General features: G+C 41.1%; 1 protein-coding gene and 1 non-coding gene across 2 annotated transcripts in view; one reads left to right on the top strand and one right to left on the bottom strand.

Moving 5' to 3' along the window:
- Positions 1 to 23,300, bottom strand: part of LOC150086333 (calcium-regulated heat stable protein 1-like) — a 148,513-nt gene that overhangs the window by 20,078 nt on the left and 105,135 nt on the right. The window lies entirely within an intron of this gene.
- TRNAS-CGA (transfer RNA serine (anticodon CGA)) lies at positions 8,246 to 8,327 on the top strand. The gene has a single exon. It is a non-coding gene; the product is annotated as a tRNA-Ser (tRNA).

Genomic DNA, 23,300 nt, shown 5'->3' with positions numbered 1-23,300 from the left:
AGCTTTTGGGTGTAGGGCTCAAGCAATTTAGAGATGATTCGGACGCTAGTTGTAAGTTAGAGAAGGGGAGGGAGACTGAAGACTGGGGGAAAAAGATAGAGATACGGGGTCCATAGAGAAGATGACCCCGTATCTCTGTCTTTTCCCCCCAGTAACCAGGGGGCCTGTTCCACTGTCTGTCCCCCCCTCGTCTTCAGTCTCCCTCCCCCTTCTGTAACTTACAGGAATATTAGCGTAACGTTAGTCTGTTAGGGAATATTCTGGGCGTAACGTCAGCCGTAACCTAGACCAGAGGTCTCCAAAAGTGGGATGCGCGAGATAATACTCAATAAAAAATCGTGAGGGTTGTTTCCCACACTGATATATAATCTAGATATAATATATCCAGTTATATCTAGATAATAAAATTAAGAAAGAAAATAATAAAATCTAGATATAATGCATACCATGCAAATTATTTATAAATAAAACAAATAGTATTGCGTTACATTTACTACACTTGTTACATTAATGATTCCTGATCATTTTGTACTTGAACTTCAATTTTTTTGTGATCTTTTAAAATTATTTGTGATTTTAGATATAATGCCTTCCATGTAAATGATTATAAATAAAAAAAATATATATAAAATTTATATATTTAATTTTTTTTCCGGGGTGCGCGCTAGTCCTTTTAAGTAAAATAAGGGTGCGCGACCAAAAAGGTTTGGAGACCACTGATCTAAACGGTGCTATATGGTTGACAATACAGAAATCCTTAGCCAAGAAGGTTGGGGGTGAGGTGGAGGTTAGGAGAGTTGGTGACGAGTGAGGCCTTAGTTTTTAAAGTAAATATACTAGTTTTCAGTTTCAGGAAAAGTGGATTAAGACAGTCTAAGATGCAATTAGAGAAGACAGCATGCCTAAAATGCCGAGTCGTCAGGCGAGCGGGTGCATAAGTACACGTGCCTTGAGTGACCGGGGTTCAAGCCCGTGACTGCTAAATACGGTGCTGTTTCTTGTATTCTGCCTATCTTGTGAACTCCTCTGATCATTTGGTCGTCCCGGAGTATGTAGACATGTATAGTATCTTATGTAGGACGGCACCTGAACGAAAGTTCAACTCCGTCTTTGTACACTGTGATGGTTACAGAGCACTGTAACAGGCCAGAAATATGTGTAAGTATATGTTGGACATGTGTGTGTATAGGTAGGGTGGCTCCCAGAATGTCCGTTCAAATCCACCTCGTTTCTTTGTAAGTTGAACAGACTCTGCAAAACAGGCCAGCGTGTAATAATGTAACGTTCGTGTAGTTAATGCATGTTGTGTTATGCTGACCTCTTAGGAAGGCTGCTTCTAGATACTCGTCCACACCACGGGAAGGTGGGCCAGTTCTAGTAGATGGGACGCATAAGGTCTCAGGTTATGAGAAAAAAAAAAGAAAATGTCTGTAAGTATAAACAGAAAATTTATTTATTATTTAAAGCGTACGCAGGAAGTCATAGACATATATACTATTAAGAAAATAGGGTATGATGAGGACGCCGAGGTATACTTGTAAGAATCCGACCAGTTTAACAGTGGAAAAAAAAAAAAAAAAAAAGCAATGGAAAGCTCTGAAGGTTATTTATTATTATTATTTTTTTTTTATCTGTAATAACACAGCAGGAATGGTTACGCTGCAAATAGCCGACTAAGAGAGCAAAAACGGGAATGGGGTTTTACAGATACTTAAAAAAAAGAAAAGGGCAGATCAGATTGGGTTTGATGATGTGGCGAAGTCACTGATAACCCAGCTGCTGAACTGAACGAGTACTTCTCGTCCATCATCGCACTGACGAAGGGATGCAATGCGCCATATCGTAACTGCAGAATCGTGCGAAATTGGGAGAGCGCTCCTCCAGAACGACTCTGATAGATTTCAAGGATGATCGGATAAATGGAAACTGTTTTAATGTTGCAAAATGTGAGGTTTTCCCGAACAAAAAATAACACACATTTGGGGAGGGTGGAATTAAAAATGGCGGAGGGATGAAGCGATTTTGGGGTGAAAATGGCAAAGGATAGGACATGGAATCCTTGCGATGATTTACGGAACAACTGTTGTAAGTTAGGGGGGGGGGAGGTTATAGTTACGTGTATGAGTCAATTTCGACACTCGCAAACACTACTGCAGAAATGGAGGCAACATAGTTGTTAAATAAAGACGAACTTATTCAAAGTCCAAAAGCGGGGACACACGACTAATGAGACTTCAACTTCGAATTATTATTTTTATTGTTATCATCTGTTTATTTACCTTAGGTTCACCCCTTGAACAGCCAGTGGGCTAAGAGGGTGTACAAATATATATTTTATATACAGCGTACAATTTTATACAAATTTTCGTGTTAATAATTTAATGACATTAATCAGAATTATATTTACTTAATAGCAGTAACGATTAACTTTAAAATAAAATTGATATTTAAATTAACATTGCAATTATATATACAGCTTGACCCACATTTCATTTCTGTAATTGTCATTATAATTTGTTTAGCTTTTACAATATATTTTTACATTAAATTATTTACATTTCTGATATAAATAAAGCTCAGATTTTATAGTAGTTCTGGTGATTTGGTCCATAATTTGGCTTCTGTATGTTCTGTTTTCTCCAAACTTATTTGGAACTATGGAGAAGGTGCTGAAGTGTTGGATCATGTTACACGGGAACATTCCTTTCAAGTCCAAGGTAGTGAGCTTCATCCTATGTGGATGTTTCCCACTCTGGTGATTTCTGTTGCTTGCTTTTGGGAGTGAGATAATACCCTCTATCGATGGGGCATCAATCTGACGGGTTAGCAGCTTAGAGTGCGGACAGGTTTTTTTTTTTTTTTTGAGAACAGTGAGCTTCCAGGAGGGGAAGTCACGCCTAGATTGACTAGAAGAATACATTTCGAGATGGTGAATGGGTTCCTTCCCAGACGGTTCAGCCACCGCAGAATCCAGTTACGCAGAGAGGCAGGTGCTGAAGACCAGATTCCAGATGCATATAAAAGCTATAGGAGTGAATGTGAGCTACACAACTGGAAAACAAACAATTTGGATAGAACAAGGCTGAAGTTTCTGAGATGGATGAAGGCGAAATTTACTCTTAACGAGCTTTAACCAAAAAAGCAAAATGGAGGGGGGGGGATGGATTTTAGGAAGTTTTGCTTCAACCTGTGAATCGCCAATCATTACAAAAAGTTGTCTCCATGGTTAGTTGAGACACCTTTTTTTTCCTTGCTTGATGAAGCAAAAGCCTCACACCAAGTCAATACTTTAATTAATCAAAATAAATAAATGAATTAATAAAAATCAAAAAGGCTCATATCTGATATTTATGCTAAAACTCGCAGTTACACCCGAGTTTACGATTTTCATCGTCGCAAAATACGAATTTACAGCGGTGACGTTGATTTGATGTTGCATTTCTTTTGTGAAACAATTTCGCAAATGGAAGCGTATCCCTACTGTGACGCCATCTGTGAACATTTAATGCAATTCTCTACAGCGCACGCGATAAACACAAAAGATAATTCTTATCATCGGTGAAGTGGCATTCGTTTTAATCATTATTCTCGCTTAATTTCATGAAAATAAATGTCTGCCTCCCAACACTCAGTAAACTTACTCCATCAAGCGTGAAATAAAGCACACGCGGGTAATAGTTTCATTTTACGTAAAATTACAGCGTAATAAGCGCGTGACACTTTCCATACTGCAGAGTTAACAGGCGAACACTTAAGATGAACGAGAGAAATAAATTTAAAAAAATAATAATTTCAAGTAAAATCGGATATTGCTTATTTGATGTTTAAATAAGACGAAGAGGGGCGCAAACAGCAGCGTGGATACGAGTACTGTATTGTATTCACTCTAAGGTGAAGTTATAATAAAAAATTAATTTAAAAAATAATATTATATATACACCGATGAGCCAAATCATTATGACCACCTACTTAATATGATGTTGGTCCTCCACGTGCAGCCAAAACAGCTCGTACCAGGAGAGGCATTCACGCTACAACATCCCGCCGCAGATCGGAGTTGCTGTTCCAACACAAACCATAGATGCACGATGGGATTGGTGTCTGGGGAATTTGGAGGCCAGGGCAATACCTAGAAGTCTTCCTCATGTTTCGCAAAACAGTCTGGAACAATCTGGGCGATGTGGCATGGCGCATTATCCTGCTGAAAGACGGCACTGCCAGAAGGGAGGACCGTTGCCATGAAAGGGTGTACGGCAATGATGTTTAGGTAGATGGTAGACGTCAGAATGCCCGGCACATGGATGACTGGACCCATGATATCCCAGCAGAACATCGCCCAAAGCATGACACCGCTGCCACCAGCTTGTTTTCATCCCACGGTACATCCAGGCGCCATCACTTCCCCAGGTAAACGACGCACACATACCCGGTAGTCCACATGGTGCAACAGGAAACGTGATTCATCGGACCAGACGCCCTTCTTCCAATCACTCAAGTTTCGAGTGATTGGAAGTCCAGTTTCGATGCTCGCGTGCCCATTGTAGGCGCTGTCGCCAGTAAACCGTGGTTAGCATGGGCACTCGGAGCGGCCTGCGGCTACACAGCCCCATTTTCAGCAGGGTTCGATGTACTGTGTTGTGACACAGTACTCCCGTCACCAGCATTCCAATTACCGGCTAGTTGCGCTACAGTCGGCCTTCTGTTGTCACGTACCATCCGGGAGAGTCTTTGCTCATCTCGAGCATCGATGAGCCGTCGTCGTCCAACACCTCGCCGGCGGTTCGTGGGTTTCCTCCCCCCCCCCCTCGGACCACTTTCGGTAGGTACTAACCATGGCTGACCGTGAGCATCCCGCCAGCCGTGCCGTTTCGGATATGCTCTGACCCGGTCGTCTGGCCATTACAATTTGGCTTTGTCAAACTCGCTTAAGTCCGCTGCCTTTTCCACTAAAGAACAAGAGTAACACTGATTAACGGAGCTCGGTATCAGGTATTTTTTATAGTGTCCCGACCCGCGCACGCGCCGTAGTTCACCTGCAGTTGCTTCGATTTGTATAACGACTCGCTGGTCATAATGTTTTGGCTCATCGGTGTGTGTGTGTGTGTGTGAATAGATATATTAGATAGAGTATGCATAGATGGAGGTGAAAATTAAACAAAGTGTCAGTGACTAGAAGGATAAGGATAATAGAAAAAGAAGTACTGTATAGTAGATTTGTAAAAAGGTGAAAGAATGTTAATATCCTAAAAGTTATGATGAATTAAGAAAATTATGGGCCGAATTACAAAGCCAATAGGAGGTGAGTGAACTGCAAAGTAAAATTATTAATAATAAGGTAAAATGCAAATAAAATAATAATAAAATAAAAAGTGGTAAATTTGTCATCAGATATGGGTGGGCAAATTTAGATAAAAGTCGAATACAGGTAAGGCAAATATGCAGTCAGCTGAAGAGAGAGAGAGAGAGAGAGAGAGAGAAAATCTTGAATGCCTGTATCGATACATGTTCAGGTATTTCATCAGGGGACTACACCTGACCATGCATCAGGAACTGCGTTACTATATAGTAATGTGCTTGAATATTTTTCATTATTGCTGTGTATCTTGGTTTCATATTTTGGGACACGGCTACCCGAAGAACTAGTTCCAAGTTAAGTTTATTTCTAAACGTGGTTTTAATAATAGTCATTGCAGAGAAAGTCACCTCACATAGGTACATTGATCCAAATGGAAGGACTGCATCGCTATTTACCATATCACCCCATTGATCATCTCGCGCACCCAACTTTGGAGACCACTGGCCTACTTACGAACATAAACCAAGATGTTGAGTCAAACTGTTGTGGCATGGTGATGAGAGAAAAAAAAATGAGATTGGGGAGGGAGATGTACTGCAAAGAAATGCATGCGACAATTTTGATGAAAATTTATACGGAAAAACGAATATCAATATTGTCAGAGGAACTTTCTTTCGCAGACGGGCTGCAGATTGTAGATTGGATGCTTTCTCAGAAGCAGTTAAGGAAAATTAATACGAAGAACGTTTGCATTAAGACAACATTACCAGGGCAGTGTTTCAGAATGTATTAATGTGGGCCATATCTACCGAGATAAGTATTGTCATGGGGTAAATGGGGAGGATTAAATTTTCCAGGGCCTCAAGCACACTGACTTCTGTCTATTGAAAATTTGTAAAACTATCCGACAAATAGGAAACTTTCAAAGAAGATTCTAGAAAATGCCAATCTTTATATAGTACACTAAGGAGAGGCGAGAGCGTAATTTATTTTATGATAATTCTTTTTTCCATTAATTATTCTAAGAGTGGAGAGTAATTCCACTTGACTTAACCCTTTCCGGAAGGTTGACGAACTCGAATTGACATGAACTTGAGAAAGCCGTTTTAGGCCTACACATACATCAAATGTTAAGCGTCAGTAGAGGACGAAGTACCCTTTTAACATTTAGAGTAATTAGCTGTTGCACTATCTTCGAACCTTCCATTTGATAACGATAAGGATTCCACACAGAGGTCGCAATGAAAAATTTTAAGAACAGGAACTCTCGTTAATATCTTATTTGAATTAGGTATACATGACAACATACCGATGCGTATAACGAACCAGAACGGCGCTTCGGGTGGCTTATGCCACTCCTCCTTCAATAAATTCCACAGAAATATTTAAGAACTTCAAACAGTTGCTCAACCTATTTCTGTAGCCTTCAACTGGGTTTGGCCTTACTAAGTAAACTTCCATCTTTTGGCTTGCCTTCCAATTTTTCCAAGTGGATAGTCAATTCCCTCCGACGTTCGTAACATTTTTTTTTTTTTTTTTTTTCTGTTTGTCATACGTTGCTTTCAACGACAAACGAAGTTCTCTTTTACTTCTTAGCAGCCACTAACTCCCTACATTCTCCTCATTATGGAAGAGAGTTAATGAATCTTCAGAATTCAGTTAAATGGCTAACTAATGATCGATCCCACCCAAAAATTCAAGCCGCTGCCTATCACGCTGACGTTCAGTTTGTGCCGCATTCCTTTTGTACATAAGATGCTTCCATGGGCGCTGTTCTCTCAACTTCCACTTCATGCTTGTAGAGCAGCTCGAACAAGTGCATCGGCTAGTCAACATTCAATCACAGTTCAACGTGAATTCGTCCACTTTAGTTTTGTTCTATAGACTAAAAAGGAAACAGGTAGACTCCTCTACTTGTTTCCTGAAAGTATTTATTTTTGTTTATTTCATTTCCTGAAAGTTTTAATTCCCAGAAATTACAAAAGTACAGAAATTCAATGGCACGTTTCCTAGAAATCCATTCGTGGTATTAAGCGTATACAATGAGTTCCAATGATTTTTCGATTTGGGATTGTCATTAATAATAGTAATAAAATACCATTCAGATGTTCGTGAACAAGAAGAAATTTCACTATCACGAAATAATCCTTTAAATATTCCAAAATGCTTTTTGCAATACAATATTATTTATATTGTAGTTTATATTGTATTTTAAGTATCGATACAGAATTTAAACAAGCTAAGTAATGTAAGGATTTTGTTACATTTTTTTGTTTTTAATCTCCTGCACTTTTTTTTTTTTTTTCGAATGCATTTCTAGTCAGGATCCTTGGATTTGATTTGCTTATAGCGCCCAGCCTTGAGACTGACTAACTCAAGATACTGAGGAGGAAATCGACTACCGACAGCTGGTCTCGAACCCCGCACACTCCACTCAGTACAGCCTTGCGTCCTTGCTAACATGGCTACGGGGGCCCCATCTCCTGCACTGAACGTTCTCCAAGTCATGTTAACAACGAGTTGGGTAGCAATATTGGAGGAAGTTTTGAAAGGACCACAGCTGCAGTTCCGATTTTATCGAAGTGATTCTGTGGGAATCAGACCTAAAACTTACTCAGGGACCATATAAAAATTACATTGAAAAATTGGTTTCGATTCCGACGTTTCCCTCTTTAGGGATAATCGACTGTCCAGACTAGGAAATTTCTGTGCGTGTGTGCGCACGCGCGAACGATAGGTGCTGTTGAATCCTAAGTGGTTTTAAAACCTTCCAGGGAGTAAAACATTAGAAATATATTTCCATTTATGTACAGAGATAAACCAACTTTACAAAAATTTAAAAAGTGTCGAATTTGTGAGAAAGTTTGAGAAGACTCGACAAACCTTCCTGAAATACTCGTATATAAAATTTCGTTAAAATAGGTCCACTGAAATAAAGTTAAGAAACAGGCAGTCGTGGCCGAGTGGTTAAGGCGATGGACTCGAAATCCATTGGGGTTTCCCCGCACAGGTTCGAATCCTGTCGACTGCGAGTGAATTTTTTTTGAGCTAAAGACCCCCTTAATGATGGCAGCGGGAAATTTCTGTGAATTCTCCTTGAGGTTTTAATTATCCCCTAGCATTTACTGCCGTGTCACTCACCCATGCAAACTTTAGTTTGGTAGGACAAAAAGATTTATCAGTTGTTACATGCGGTCGGGCGTACAGACACGGCGAAAATAAAAATCACTGTACGTATTTGCGAGCACGTCTAATGAAAAAGTAAACTTGGAAAATATTTCGCACAAAAACAAAAAAATAATAATAATAATAATAATAATTGAAACTATCAACGTTATTTAAAATATTTTTCTAGTTTTTTTTAAAATTAAAATACATAAGTTACCAACTCCTTGTTTACAACAGTCATAATTTTCCGTCGTCAACAATATGCCGTCCGTTTGTGCGCAGTTAATTAACGGAGCAAGTTGAACTGCGCGTTCGGTACGAAGTGAAAAGTTCATTTTAAAGAAGTGTCACCAAACGCAGTTCTATCGCTACGACAACACAAGCGACGCCGATGAATTAATCCGATCCAAACACGGGGGCTTTCGCTAAGACGGAAATACAAAAGAAACTGACCTGCGAATAGCGAAGAGAAGTGGCGCACTACCACACGAGCCTAACTTTACTGCTGCCACAGAAGCAGACGTGCTGGTCACCACACGTCAACAATCGGCACATTATAATGCGGAAGCGCCGTCCGTCTCGATACGCATCGTGACGCGCACCGACGTTCTCTACTTACGCAACACCCGACAAGCGAGCTTTACGAGACGTCTCTTTTTTGTTCGCCCGCCGCTGTGCGACCCACGTGCCACATCACGACGGCTATTATCGCGTACAAAGACATCCCGCCGTCTCAACTTGGTCGCGCAGTTGCGCAGTGGGCACTTTTTTCCCGCACTGCGCACAAACAAAATGCAAAACAAGAAACCAGCTGGACTCGAACATATTGAAAATCGTCAGGGTGCAAAAAGCAAAGAATAACGAGCGGATTACAAAAAAATAACAAAAAGTTGTTTTTTTAATTTTTAGACAAAAAGTAAATGATAGATTTCAATCGGAATAATTTTCTCTTGATAAGCACAGAATAACGCATACATACATTTACATTACATACATTTATTAATACACACAATTTACATACAGCCGACCGGGCTAGCCGAGTGGGTAAAGTACCTGCCCGGCAACCCAAAGGTCGCGGGTTCGATTCCCGCCTCGGGCTTGGATCAAAGTACTGCAAAAACCTTGGGAGGTGCAATATGGCCACAGAAGCCGATGCGCCAACAACTACCAAATCAAAAAAAAAAATTTACATACATTCATTTCATATATATACAAAACTTGTATAGGTTTATATACAATTATACATACATTTCCATCATCCAGGTGTATGTGTGTATTTATGTGGGTTACTGGCGGTTTCCAGGGTTCCCCCTATGTCCGCCGTCTATTAAGCGGTAGTTATTGCCAGCAGAATTGTAATGATTCATCTAAGGAGAACGACTTGAATTTTGAATTTTGATACGACATCAGTGACTATTTTGAGTTTAATTTAGGTTTAGCCGCGTTTTGCTTTGGGATTACTATTTACACCCGCGCGTGCGAGGAGTTTAAGTTTAACGTTAGTTTAGTATAGGGTGACATGAATGCACTAGGGAAGAATTAAGTTTATCGCTAGTTTAAGGTTTGGAAGTTTGGAAGGCGCGAGATAGAGTAGTATGGCGTATTAGACTAATTTAGTTTAGGATTCTTAATGCTGATGGCACTTAGATCTTTGATGTTCATTTTAGTGTGTGTGGAGTGTTGTATATGTTGTTGTGGCTGGCATCTGGCATTTAGCAGCAGGGGGCTGAAGGCAAGTAGAGCCTCAACCCCCGCTCCCGTCCCTAGCCGCGAGGAGGCAGCCAGGTTCTACTATCTTGTTTAGAATCAGTTATCAATAACACATTTTGTGTTAACTCAGCTTCAATCTATATAGTTGTGCACCCGGATCCGCAGGGCCCAATCCTGACCTAGATCACGGGACACACCCATAGTATTTTAAATTCAACATTGGCTCTACATGGTTTGGAGTGTGCCCAGTTCCCGCAGGGCCCAATCCTGTCCTGGAACGACCACACCCTTAAATTTTTTTTTTTTTTTTTTTGGAATTACTGAAGTAACATGGTTTGGAGTGCGCCCAATTCCCGCAGGGCCCAATCCTGACCTGGAGTTGAAGCGCACTCAATTAATACGTTGATTTACATTGATTCCAATACAGTCTGTAGCAGTGTTTATTCTTGTGTTCCTAGTTTCCTGTGGCTTGTATTCTCTTTCTACGGGAGAATACCTTTTCCGCGAAGGTGGCCAGCGCTGAGAAGGACTCGGGGCTGTCGAGTAGCATTGGCAGGTCATTGGGGTTGTAAACGTTTGTTACAATTTGGAGTTGTGTTCTAAGGTCCACATAGTAATTGCAGTCAAAGATGATATGGGACACCGTCTCAAGCTCCCCGCAAGTACAGTTGGGGGATTCAACCAGGTTGAAAGTGAAGAGCTTGGCATTTATGCTGCCATGTCCTGTTAGTAGAAACATTGTATAGAGTCCCGGGTTGATCCAGGGCTTGCTTGTTTTATTGATTTCTATAACTTCTGGCAAGTATGTAAATGTTATTCTGCCAAGGGGAGAATCGGTCCAGTCCCTTTGCCAGTCAGCTAAGTACAATTGTCTGAGCCGGTTGTTATCTTCTTTAGTTGGTAGGGCAGCATCTATGCTGTATTGTGCTATGCTCTTGGGAATGGGCTGTTTTCTTTGGTATTGCAGGAAGGTGTCAATCACATCGTATATTACTGGACGTTTCCCACAGATGACACTTAGGGCAGCGGTAGAGATTGTCCGGCAAGCCCTGGAGGTGGCCAGGAGGAAGAAGCGTTGGGCTCGCAGAAGTATTTTGCGGACTTGTCCTCTGCTCAGGCTCGGTGCCCAAGCTCCTGCAGCGTAGCAAACAGTGGGGAGGAAGAGGGTATTATAATATAGTCTTAGCGTTGATGGCTTTATCTTCCATGATTTCCTGGTTATTTTCATTAGGTTTCCTGTTAAGATTTTGGTTTTCCTTAGCAAGTACTTAGCATGAGGAATGAAACTGAGCTTGTTATCCAGCATTACCCCCAAGTATTTGTATGATTCAACCAGTTTGATTGTTGTGTTCCTAAGTTTGATCTTTGGTGGCCTACGTGGGTCAAGGTGGCCCTTTAAGAGCATCTGGCAAGTTTTCTCTGTGAGAATAACGCATACATAGCTAATGTGTCTTAAATTTTTAGCTCCATTAGCGACAGAAATAGAGGGGGAACACGAAAATGACTCACATTTCCCTGTCTGGCGCCGCCATTTTTAATTTAAAAAATATGTTAAAATAATATTTTAAACCTACGTTGAGCTATTTCCAAAGGTGTATAATAAGCTATAGGTTGTGGACAACATTTTTTGTCCCCACCCCAACATTTCATCCCCATTTCTCAGACAAATTTTTGTGAACAACGATCAATATGGCGTTATGTTGGCCCACGTGATGTACAAAACCCTACAAAATTTCAAGTTAATAGGTTGAGTGGTTCCAGAGATACAATGCTGTGACAGATGGACGGCAGAAAGGCAACCGAGTGACATTATAAGGGTCCTTCGTTAGACCTCGGACCCTAAAAAAGAGATCTCACACGGTCTTGTAACCCGAAAGTTGTATTCTGTTCCATACACAGTTTGAATACTATTCCTTTTTTTACTTCTTCGTATATTGGAAATTCTTTGTAAGGCCTAAATTTGAAATAAATAAATAAAAAAAAAACAGATTAAAATAAAAAGACTTGGATAATAGTAGCCAGCATCCACTGAGCTATTTACTCGTGCATCATTTGGTCTATAAGGGCCCTCGAAACATAGCTCTCTTTGAGAGCTCTGGCGACTCCTCATAAATTTTACTGAATTTCAAATGTGCAGGACACTGAAATTGCAAGCTCTTCTGCTCCACGCCATAATTGCAGTAAAATACACTCACAACGTGTAATGTATATTTTGTTTTTGATTCCCAGAAAGCACTCTTTCATAACATTCTGGCATCTTCATTAACCGAATTCATCGATTCAATCATCCAATTGACACGAGTTCTCCTTAAGTGCATTTCATTGCCCGTTGAACTTTAATTTCGATTTTAATCCGATCGTCTTCGTTAAACGTTAATGGACAACCGGATTGCGCGCACAGGCTCTATCCTACATAAATCCGCTAGAGGTGAACCAAGTCCGGCCATCTGTAATCCTGTCGGTCGCAAAATAAATAAAAAACACGGAAAAAGAGGACAACAATTGTCTTATTCTTCTGTGTTCCAAAACAGCTTCTCTCTGAATACATTTCCCGAATATTATAACGTACAAAAATTGCACTTCGATGCCGGCAAATTTCATCTACACACATTAGGGCACTCAAATAACAAAGATTTGTAAGATGTCAATCTTACAAGTCTAGAAAAAGAAATTTTGTCATTGGAATTAAATTATACAAAACAGATAGGGTAGGCTAATTGCTCGTGTTTCTAAAGTTGCCATATGAGTCCGTTTGAGGTAGAGCGCTGATTAGCGCTGTCAATGGGGACAATTCTGAGTAAGAAGGGAACGCGGAGAGAAAATGCCTCTGCCAGAAATTGTCTGTACTTCGGGGAAGAAAAAAGCCGTGACCCGTAATAGAAGATAACTTAAGCTTCAAAAAGGATTACTGGAAGTAACCGCCAAGGAAAAGTCACCGAGAGAAGCAGATCCGAAAACAACACGTGTACTTCTAGGGAAGGACAGCCTGTCCATACAGGACACGTTAAGGACAAAGGAAGACGTGAGCGAATAAGAACAGAGACGCAGGAGGTGGAAATGATTGGGACAGGGAGAACAAAAAGGAAAGACGGAAGGTTTCGGAGTAGAGTGGGAGGAAGAAGTGATAATGAGGGGAAGGGTTAAGAAAGAAAAAAAAAAAAGTTATGTAGAAGTGCAAGTGCTCAAGTGTAAAAGTGCGGAGAAGTGATGCTGGTTGTGAGAAAGTGAGAAGAAAGTCTGATACGTAGCAGGAGGAAGGCATTGGAAGCACGAGTCTCATCTCAATAAGAAAATTAATGGAAGGATGCAGACTACCTGACTTTCAGAGACGGAGAATCCCAGAGTGCCTACAGAGGGGAATGCCAGAAGAGTCCATAAGCCGAGACGATGGAAGATAGCCGTGAGGAAAAGATCAGGAGCAGAGAGTCCCCCATCCGGAGACGATAAAGAAAAGGACGAGGAAAAGTAATTCCCCAGGATATCTGTTTAGTAGCTAGAATTAGACATAGAATGAAAATAGTGCTGAAAGAAAGCCAATACGGTCCGGCACTGAGAACCAGTTAAATACATCGGATTATGTTCCCAAGAAAACAATCACCTTGACAAGAATATGTTTTAAATGTATTATTATCAAGAACCCCTAAGTTTTATTTTATTTATATTACCATCGAGTCCACGCAATTTTATCGTTTTATTTATTTATTTTTTTCAACAATCAAAATAAAGATGGCGTGCAGATCTTGTCATATTTATCTTTATTCTGACATCACGTATTGCGTATTTAGTGGGCAATGCGACAAACTCCTTCATTATTACTAAAAATAGTGGTGTCGGCCTTCAAAGCTGACGTTTCGTGAATGAACGCGCACGAATGATGGAAGAAACAGAACCGACAAATTGCGCAACGATCGTAAAAAAAAACAAAAAAAAAAAAAAAAACATTATCACCAATTGGATTGCCGCTCTAAATTTGTGTCGGTGGTAGCAAATAATGAAAATAAATAATGAAAATGAATCTAAATTTGTGTTGGTGGGAGCAAATAATGAAAGGAAGCGAGCTGAGAGCAGTGGTTCTGAAACTTCTCTTTTTCCTCACGGCGCAGTATTCTTTGCCGCGAGGGATGGCGATATACTGAACATATAAAAGTTGGCAACCCTAAGGGGGTGATCAGGAGAATCGCGCAGGCGCAGTTTTACTTTGATAAGAGCAGCCATTTTTGATGAGATGTTGCGTACGTCTTTTGGCGAATTTTATCTATTTATTTTATTTTTTGCTTTTTCTCAATAAAGTTTTAATATAATATTAAATTTAATATGAATAAGTTTTTTTTTTTTACACGTAAAACCGTATCTTGGAGCGGAAGAGACAAATATCAAGATGCTTCCTGTGGTAGTAGTCTAATTATGACTACTTATTTGAATACCAAACATAGCCATTTATCAGTTACGTCGAATACAGCGAGCTGGTTCCAGGAACCAGCTCGCCATATTCTACATTCGTCCATCTAGTCTTCATAACCTCGAACCGTATCCTACACCTAGTTCTCTTTGTACAAGGCTGTTCCAGAACTACTTTTCAGAGCGCTCCGTAGTAGTAAAATCAAAATTTCTTCAGATCACAAGGCCTGTCTACCGGGGTTGTCCTCAGGGCTCTGTCCTGGGGTCCCTGGTCTGGAACATGGTTCTCCAAAATTGGCTTGGTAACTCCTTTGACAACACAAAAATTGTAGCATTTGCGGATGATCTCACCATCATCGTGTCTGGAAACTTACGCGCTGCTCTGGAAGCTAATGTTCAGCATGTTTTGTCCAATCTCCCCATCTAGACCAGGTTAAACGAACTACACATAAATCCAGCTAAATCCAAAATGATGATGATCAAGAACAAACGTGACCTGCGGAGACCGCCGCAAACCAAGATCGCGGGTGTGCAACTGCCTTGAGTTACGCAAGCAGGGCCTTTTAGGGGTCACTATAGACTACAAACTCTGCTTCTTCCCACACCTCCAACACCTCAGCACCAAAGTTAAAGGTTTTTCTGCCTCCATCCTCAGAGTCTCTAGAAGTGATTGGGGTTTGTCGAAGAGAACGTTATCGCTATACTACAAAGCAGTATTCATACCCATTGTAACTTGTGCTGCCGGTGTGTGGTTCCACCGTGCAGTTATTATAAAAATGAGAAATAAACTGAACTTCATTCAAAGAGGAATGATCCTGGCCACCCACCGTATTTGCAGGACTGTCTCCACGGCAGCTATTCAGGTAATTGCGGGAACTCTCCCGCTTGATTTGTTTACGATCTTCCGTGGGCTCTGCTTCAGAATCAGAAAGAAAATACCAATCTGTATTCTGGACATTGAGCTTAATCTCACTGCAGATGATAAGCGTGAAAAAACACGATGTTACAATGAACTGGTCAACATCTGGCAAACCAGGTGGAATACTCGCCACAAGGCACAGTAACCAAAAGATTCCTCCCCGAGGTAAAGTTTGCAATGACGAAAACTGCAAGATCCTGGTTTTCTCTCAGCCTTGAGACATCCTTCTTGGTAACCGGCCATGGCTCCCTGAATGTAAAGCTGTATCAACTGGGGCTTCTCGCTACCGACCTATGCTTTTGTGGAGCCAAGGAAAACTGGTACCACCTTCTTTTTGATTGTGACTTGTACGAGGACTCAGAGATCGCCTTCGGAGAGACATTCCGAACTTCTCTCCAAACCATGTGGATCAACTAATCCAGACTCCAGACAATCTTTCCTCCTTGCAGGCCTTTGCATCTGGCATTTTTACCAGGCGAAAGACCTTGAATGCCAATGCCAACCAAAATCAGAAAAACAATTCTACTGCCTAGATTTCACACTTGTGAAGGGGAAGGCTAAATTCAATTTTTTTTTAATTTTTTTATATTTTTTAAAATTTATTTTTATTATTATTATTATTTATTTTAGTTCGGGTTTTTTTTTTTTGCTAAATTTGCCATATCAATTTTTATTTTATTTTAATGTTTCATATACTGTATAAATATATTACTTTATTTTTACCTGCACCATTAGCTATTTTTATTATTTTCTTTCTTTATTTATTTTTTTATTTTAATTATTATTTTATTTATTTATTATTATTATTTTTTTACAACCTGCACCACGGGTATTTTATTTATTTATTTTTTTTTCTCTTTCCTCTCTTCCCTCTGGAATGGATCCACAGAGGTTCCTGGCCCACCTGTTGACAACACCAGGTGGGTCAGAGTCTCTTTCGAGACGGTACGTGTTTTACTGGGACTGTCCCACCTTCCCGTGGTGTGGACGAGTACGCAGAATCATCTGTCCAGGTGACTGATGCTTCTGGGTAACCAAGAGGCAAGAACAGAACACACACATATTACACACGAAACTACGTGACACACATATCTGGCCCATTTGTAGTGATGCTGTTCTTCACAGAGATACGAGAGATACTTGAACAAACGTTCTAGGTGCCGCCCTTACATATACACACGTCTTTATATAGCTGTGCACGAGGCAAGTTTTTGTTGTTTGTATTAGAGAGCAGGAACTAAGAAGTTACATAGTAATTTTTACGTTGTGAAGATGTTCTTATATCCCCTATAGCATTTACAGTCTGAAGATGCAGTTCGGCAGGACTCCTGAAACGTCATATGCTAACAAATTAGTGTACTATTGTTTGAGACCTGAAGATTGCCTTTGGATGGATGTTATTTGGTTATTGATGCAATCTGTATTGCAATCCATTCCGTACATGTCAATACAGACATAGCCGTACAAGAAAACGGGCCATTAGTCCTATTACAGTTTCGCGTAAACGTTTGGGGAGTCATTTATTGCGAGAATTGCACGCGATCCGCTGAGTGTGGCCTGTAGTTTCCCAGCAGTGGATTCTCCTGAAACACAGATGGTTCCGATGGTATTATCAACATCGAGTTTGCCATCGTATAATGTTTGCACTGTGGGATCCACCCTCCTTCCCCGGCGTCCCCGCACACTTCTGAACTACTTCCCAAAAACGAGATCTAAATACACACGAAGAGGGCCATGATGGGAAACTGATTACTTTTTGACAGTCGATACGGTGACGTCCAACGAAGACGGAATCAGGCAGAAGAAGGATTCCGGAGGGAAATGAAATCGTCTGTTGCGCGCATCCCAGCGTAAAAGTTTCGAAGCAAATTTCGCCGAATAGGAGTGATTCCAACAACTTAACTACAAGCCCCGAACACATAATGCGAAACACATGTGTTCGGGGCTTGTACTTTATACTTTGTACTGTACACGATAATTGCTCCGTATTGGGCATTATTGAAATGGAAACTATTCGCTTTTAGCGGCTGTGACTTTTGGATTCCACTTGAAATGGGGAATCATCTCTACATTTGTGTTCTCAATGATCGGCACAAAGATATAAAGCTTATAACGTTCGAAAAGCTCATTTAACAACCAAACCAACCTTCGCCCTCACTCCCGCAGTACTGGATCTGACGGTCTGATAAGTTATTACTGTTTTCATTTTTTTCCTCCCGGTTTCAATGAAGGTTTCCCCCCCCCCCACACTTAAATAGGCGTCAGTTATGTTTTATTTATTGATGTGGACTTCAAAAGTAAATAAATATAATCTTTATTGTGTACAAAAGGATGTATACAATGTACTCTTCACGGCAGGAATGCCAGGGGCTTCACATTGGCTGGTGGACAAAGGCCTTGAGGACGTGGCCCACATCGAAGTGGAATACCAGAAATCAGCATTTCCCTTTCCTAATCCGTTTTGACAACGGCACGCGCCGGGTGATTACGTCGAGTGTGTGGACTGCGCCTGTTCAAGGGCTAATCTACATTTCGTGATGGTTTAATTCGCAGTAAAAAATAAACAAATAAACAAAAGAAGGTTGGGTCCATGGGCGGTAATCATCCCCTTAACCTTATTTCAAAATCATATTCTGCCTTTGCATAATCTACGAAGAAGAATATTTTTTTTATCCATTCTCCCCCTCCAAAAGGGGAAAAAAAACCTAAGAATATCTGCCCGATCGCCTAACTGCAGTCCGATTGAAGACAGTTTAAGAATTCTTCCACAATTTAACTTCAGTAAAAAACGTCTATGAATACCTCAAGTAAATTTAGGGCAAAAGCCCTAAATTCACTTTACTTTCCTCAGGATGAACCACCCTTGACTAAAGGGTGGATTTATTTACTTCTGAAAAGGTCGCTGCAGCTGCTTACGAGGTGTAAGCATCGCTATAAAATTGCAAGTCGCTCGGGAGAGCACCTATTAGGGAAGAATTGGGTCGCGTGTATACCCGAAGCAACTACGTTCTGACATTCGTTCCTTATATATCCATTATGCACACGAGTCCTAATTAAGGCCTCGTGCGCATAATGGATGTACAAGAGGCCTAATTACGCGCAGATATTATAATGAATTTCTGCAGCCGAACATGTCACAAGAAAAAGGCTAACGAACCTCACCATTTGAATGTCGCCGTCTCTTCAAAGTCTTACAATCATTTAACGATTTTAATTCCTTTTTACGTAAAAATAATTCTAACGGTACTACCAACGTGTTTAAGGTGACCGTGGAGGCAACTAAGGCCACAGTGAGTTACGTGAATCCGTGTCTGCGAACTGCGTTGTATTCGTTCAGGAAGTGCGTAAACAGGTCGAAACTAGAACACGCCCGTTTCCAGGATTACCTCCGTCAACCAATGAACTCTTAAAAAAAACAAGGGGGCGACCTGCAGTAGGTTCGCGAAATTAGTATTAACCATATGATGCAAGTAAGCCTTTTAAAAAGTAAATAACAAAGTAAAATAAGCCAACTATTTCATGCCTTTCTCGCACAGGTGCTTTTATCCAACTCACCTTTCAATCTCCGCAAGTAGTCAGCCTCAAATGAACCGGCCGCGAAGGCAACTTCTTCCAGTAATTAACAGTTCAATGGCTAAAAGAAACCTGCCTGCAATCCAGTCTAAATCTTTCTCCCCAGTTTTCAATTTATAGTCTCTAGAACTTGAAACATTTACAACAGTGAAAATTTTACCCTCATTCATTATATTTTCACTTCTCAGAGTCTTACACACCCTCACTCAAGTCCCTCTCAACTGAGCGTTGAAAAAGGAAGTGCTATTATAACTCCGTAAAAAGAAAGTTATTCCGTGAGAAGTATTGGCAATAAAGTGGGTATTTAAAGGAGTACAAACTGCATTCGACGATTCAAGGAGATTGGCAGTTTAAAGTCAAACCACGATCGGCACGACCGCACGTAACAACGGAAGCACAAAAGAATAAGGCCGTAACACTGATTTCTAAACGCAACTGACCACTTCCTGCACCTCAAATCCGAGCCAAGTTCAATAGAAACAGAGAAACTCCCGTGCCTATATCCACTCTAAAACTTCGTCTTAAACAAGCAGGACTTCGTGGTGGTGTAGCGGTCCGAAAACCCTTATTAAAACCGGAAAAATCTAAAGAAATGCTTGACTTTTGGGCAAAGAGCATTCAACATTGGACAAATGAAGAGTGGTAAAGAGGAGCAGTGGACGGATGAATCCAAATTTTTGGATTCAAGCGTAGAGTTTATGTGAGAGGATCAACTGAAGATAAAACAGTGCCACATTGTTTATTGCCTACAGTAGAGCACCGTGGCGGTTCAATTCGTCAGAATTGAAGAAATTTTAAGAAAAGAAGGCTTTAAAAACATTCTTGAACATAATGTAATATCCTCTGGACTTCGACTTTGGGGGGAAAAAATTATATTACAAGACAATTACCCTGCTGTGCTGTGCAGACTTTCTAGCAAGGAAGTCACTATACACTCCCCAATCTCCAGACTTAAACCCAATAGAGCTTTCATGGGAACACCTTCACAAAATTGACGGAAACCTTGCAGATCGCTTGGAATAATGTTAGTCAATTAATATTAGACTATTACAGACACTATAAATTTGATCGTCAGAATGCCATGTCTGTGCATGACAGTGATAAAATCTCGTGGAGGATATTTTGACGAAAAATTAATATATTGTAGATGTTAATATTAATCATTTCAATATTTTTTGCTGTAAAATTTTCAATGCTTAATAGAAAAAAATCTTAGAATACTTTCTAATGTGTTTTTTTTTTTTTTTATATTAAACCTTAAAGTGTCAAAAAAAAAAAAATCAACGAAAGTTGTTGTCATATTGCTGTGATTCCAAACTTTTAGGCGGGAGTGTACGCGAAAAACTTGCCCCTGTTCTTTGCTCTGTTAGCCAGCGATTTCTCATAATCTGTCTTTGCCAATCTAAAGTTTTCCGTGGTACTGTTGCACATCAACTTGCAGCTGTTGTAGGCCTCAATACTTTTCTTTAATCTTTATAATCCCGATGAGGTTATCTCTGCCGCTTGTTAACCCCTGGCATGATGCCGTGAAGGGTATTGTAGGGTCGTGGTACCTGCGTGTACCGATGAACTTTACAATAAAGATCTTATTTGTTTATTTTCTTCGCTCTGTCCCGTGCCATCTTCTGTTTGTTCTCTTCAAGTGGCCAGCTCACTGGTCATCCAAGTCGGCATCCTCCTCGGGCTATTATTTTCTCAATGGTCCGTATGCATTCGCAGCTTCCGTGACTACAGCTTTTAAGGAAAAGAGTAATTCTAACGCATTTGCGCCGTGCCCTGTGTCAGTAATTGACAAACTCAATGTAGCACTTTCGATCTCCTTTTCCCTGCAGTTCAACCCATTCCTTTGCCGCTACCCCTCTCTCCTCACAGGTCAACAATCGTGATCATTCCCGCTAATGGTTCCTGTACTTTCAGCCCTGTGATGTCATCTAGCTTCGTGGATGATCACCATCCGCAATATTCTTGCTCCTGGTACTCTCCCTAACAACGTCGTCCCGTTTCTACGAAAGTCTCCGTCAATTAATGAAGTCGTTAAAAGAGGCGACCTGCAATACGGAAGGAAAGCGAAATCCTTTTTCACCCCCTGAGCGGGCAGAAATAAAAGAAAGTCGTCGTCGTTTAAAGTGTGGTTGGCCATCCCGACTACGCCACCCCGCGAGATGGCAGACGCCCGAAGGGCATTCTCTGAACGATGGTGAAAAGCGAATTTTACGCGCATTGTGAATGAGTATGTGGACACGCCCGCAGTCCGAATGCGCTGATTGCGTCTTCATTTGAACGCACCCTCTCGCGATATTTAATGCGCAAACTTAAGACATCTTCGAGCGAGCAAAGAATGATCACCTGTCAAGTGGCAAAATGGCTTTCACGATACCCGAGTCGCTCAAATTGAGGGAAACGTGATTTTGTGACATTTCCCTTCATTTAATGGGGAATGATACGCCGGCCCGGTGCCAAAATAATACAATATAAAGTACTAAATACCAAAAACGAATATTTAAAATACGAAAATATAATTATAACAAAAGAGATAAAATTACACAGTTAGGGAGTTCGAATAAAACATACCGAAGATTCCAAAGGGGACAGCCCATTCTGTCACTGGTGAAATTACTGTGACGATACGCCCTCACATAATACAGAATGAAGTTTCAGTGGCCTTCGCTAGACGGTCGTGAATGGAATTATTTTCCACACGTGCGCGAAGAATGGAAATGGTTCCGGAGGACATAGCGTAAAACCGTTCAAGAAGCAGCCTCAAACAGCAGAAGAACACGTCCGATAAATCATTGATGGGACACCATGGGCTTTCCTGGCAGCTTGTTTACCCTGTTCAGAAAACTTCATATCTGACCGTATTGTAACTCTCAGATGCATTTCCTCTTCCACTGTTTTTAATTCAACCCCACTAAGTGTATAATTATTTGTGGGTTGCTATTCTGCAAGCGTAAGGCCATGCATTTAGTAGCATTATAACATAGTTGTCACTTCTCTGACCATCTTTGAAGTCTGTTCAAGTCATCCCGAAGGAGCGCTGCTTGGCAATGATCATCAACGACTCTGTCAATCTTTATGTCACCTGAAAATTTTAACATCACGCCATCTATCCTTTCATCGATGTCATTCAGACAATGCTTGAGAACAGGACCATTATTGTTGGTGATGGCAATCTGCGCTACACCAGGATTATTACAGCTGGAGTCCCACAAGGCGGGGTTCTCTCTGGTATCTTGTTCTCAGCTGTTCTTCTGCCTTTCGTGACGGGCCGAACTGATATTATCACTTTCGCTGATGATATGATGATATAAAGCTGTTCACTGCTATCAACCCTGGAGACACTGCTGACTACACAAATGCCTTAATCGTACAGAAAATCCAGAACCTCGAGGCCTTCCTCTCCGGTTTCGGCCTTCACATCAATCCTGAGAAGTCGAAACAGCTGACCTTCTCGCTCAAACGCAACCCGATATAAGAGGATCTGCGATTTCTGCTGTTCAGCAACACACCGATCTGGGCGTTATCTTTGACCAGAAGCTCTCCTTTCTACCACACAGGGACCATCTGAAAATAAAGTTCTGTCGACTCCGGTGGATGCTTAAGCAACAACTTATGCATGTCCATGACCAGGCCGTTGGGTGCAGATATATTAAGACATGTGTCTATCCGGTCATACTTTATGGCGCAGAAGTCTGGACCTCAACTGCCACAACGCATCTGAGACGGATTTTTGCGGGCGAATTTTCGCTATTGAAGTGGGCCATATGGAAATTTCGTCTTCCCTCTCCACCAAGGACCACCCAGATGGCGGCAGCTCTAAACATCAGACGCCTTCCTGCCATTATCCATGAGAGCAGACTCGCCTTTGCTGTAAAAATGATGGTTGGCATTATTTCGGAACCAGACGTCTGGGCTAACTGCGGATGGAGAATCCCAGTACCAAGCCTTCCGGCCAACCCAAACCGGTTAAAGTTATCCGATCAGTTCTTACCCGTACAAATGCTGCAGTACATATACTCCTTGGATGGCGACCTCTACAAGTTAGCATTGGATAAAAAATACAGGCAGAACTTACTCCACCGACGTCCTTCTCAGGACAACGTCACAGGACATTAGAACCTGCTCCCAAGGACCTGTCCATCACTGCCATGGATCCATCACTACAGTGTTCAAACTTTCTGCGCCTGCTCAGATGACTCCAGCACTGCAAAGGGACTGGCTCCCTGGAGAATAATT

The sequence above is a fragment of the Mastigoproctus giganteus genome, chromosome 4, assembly GCF_048544385.1.
Source record: "Mastigoproctus giganteus isolate SK-2022 chromosome 4, ASM4854438v1, whole genome shotgun sequence".
In the NCBI taxonomy this organism is placed as follows: Eukaryota; Metazoa; Arthropoda; class Arachnida; order Uropygi; family Thelyphonidae; genus Mastigoproctus; species Mastigoproctus giganteus.
Note: the sequence above shows the minus strand (reverse complement) of the source record. Positions and strands in the feature narration are given on the sequence as shown.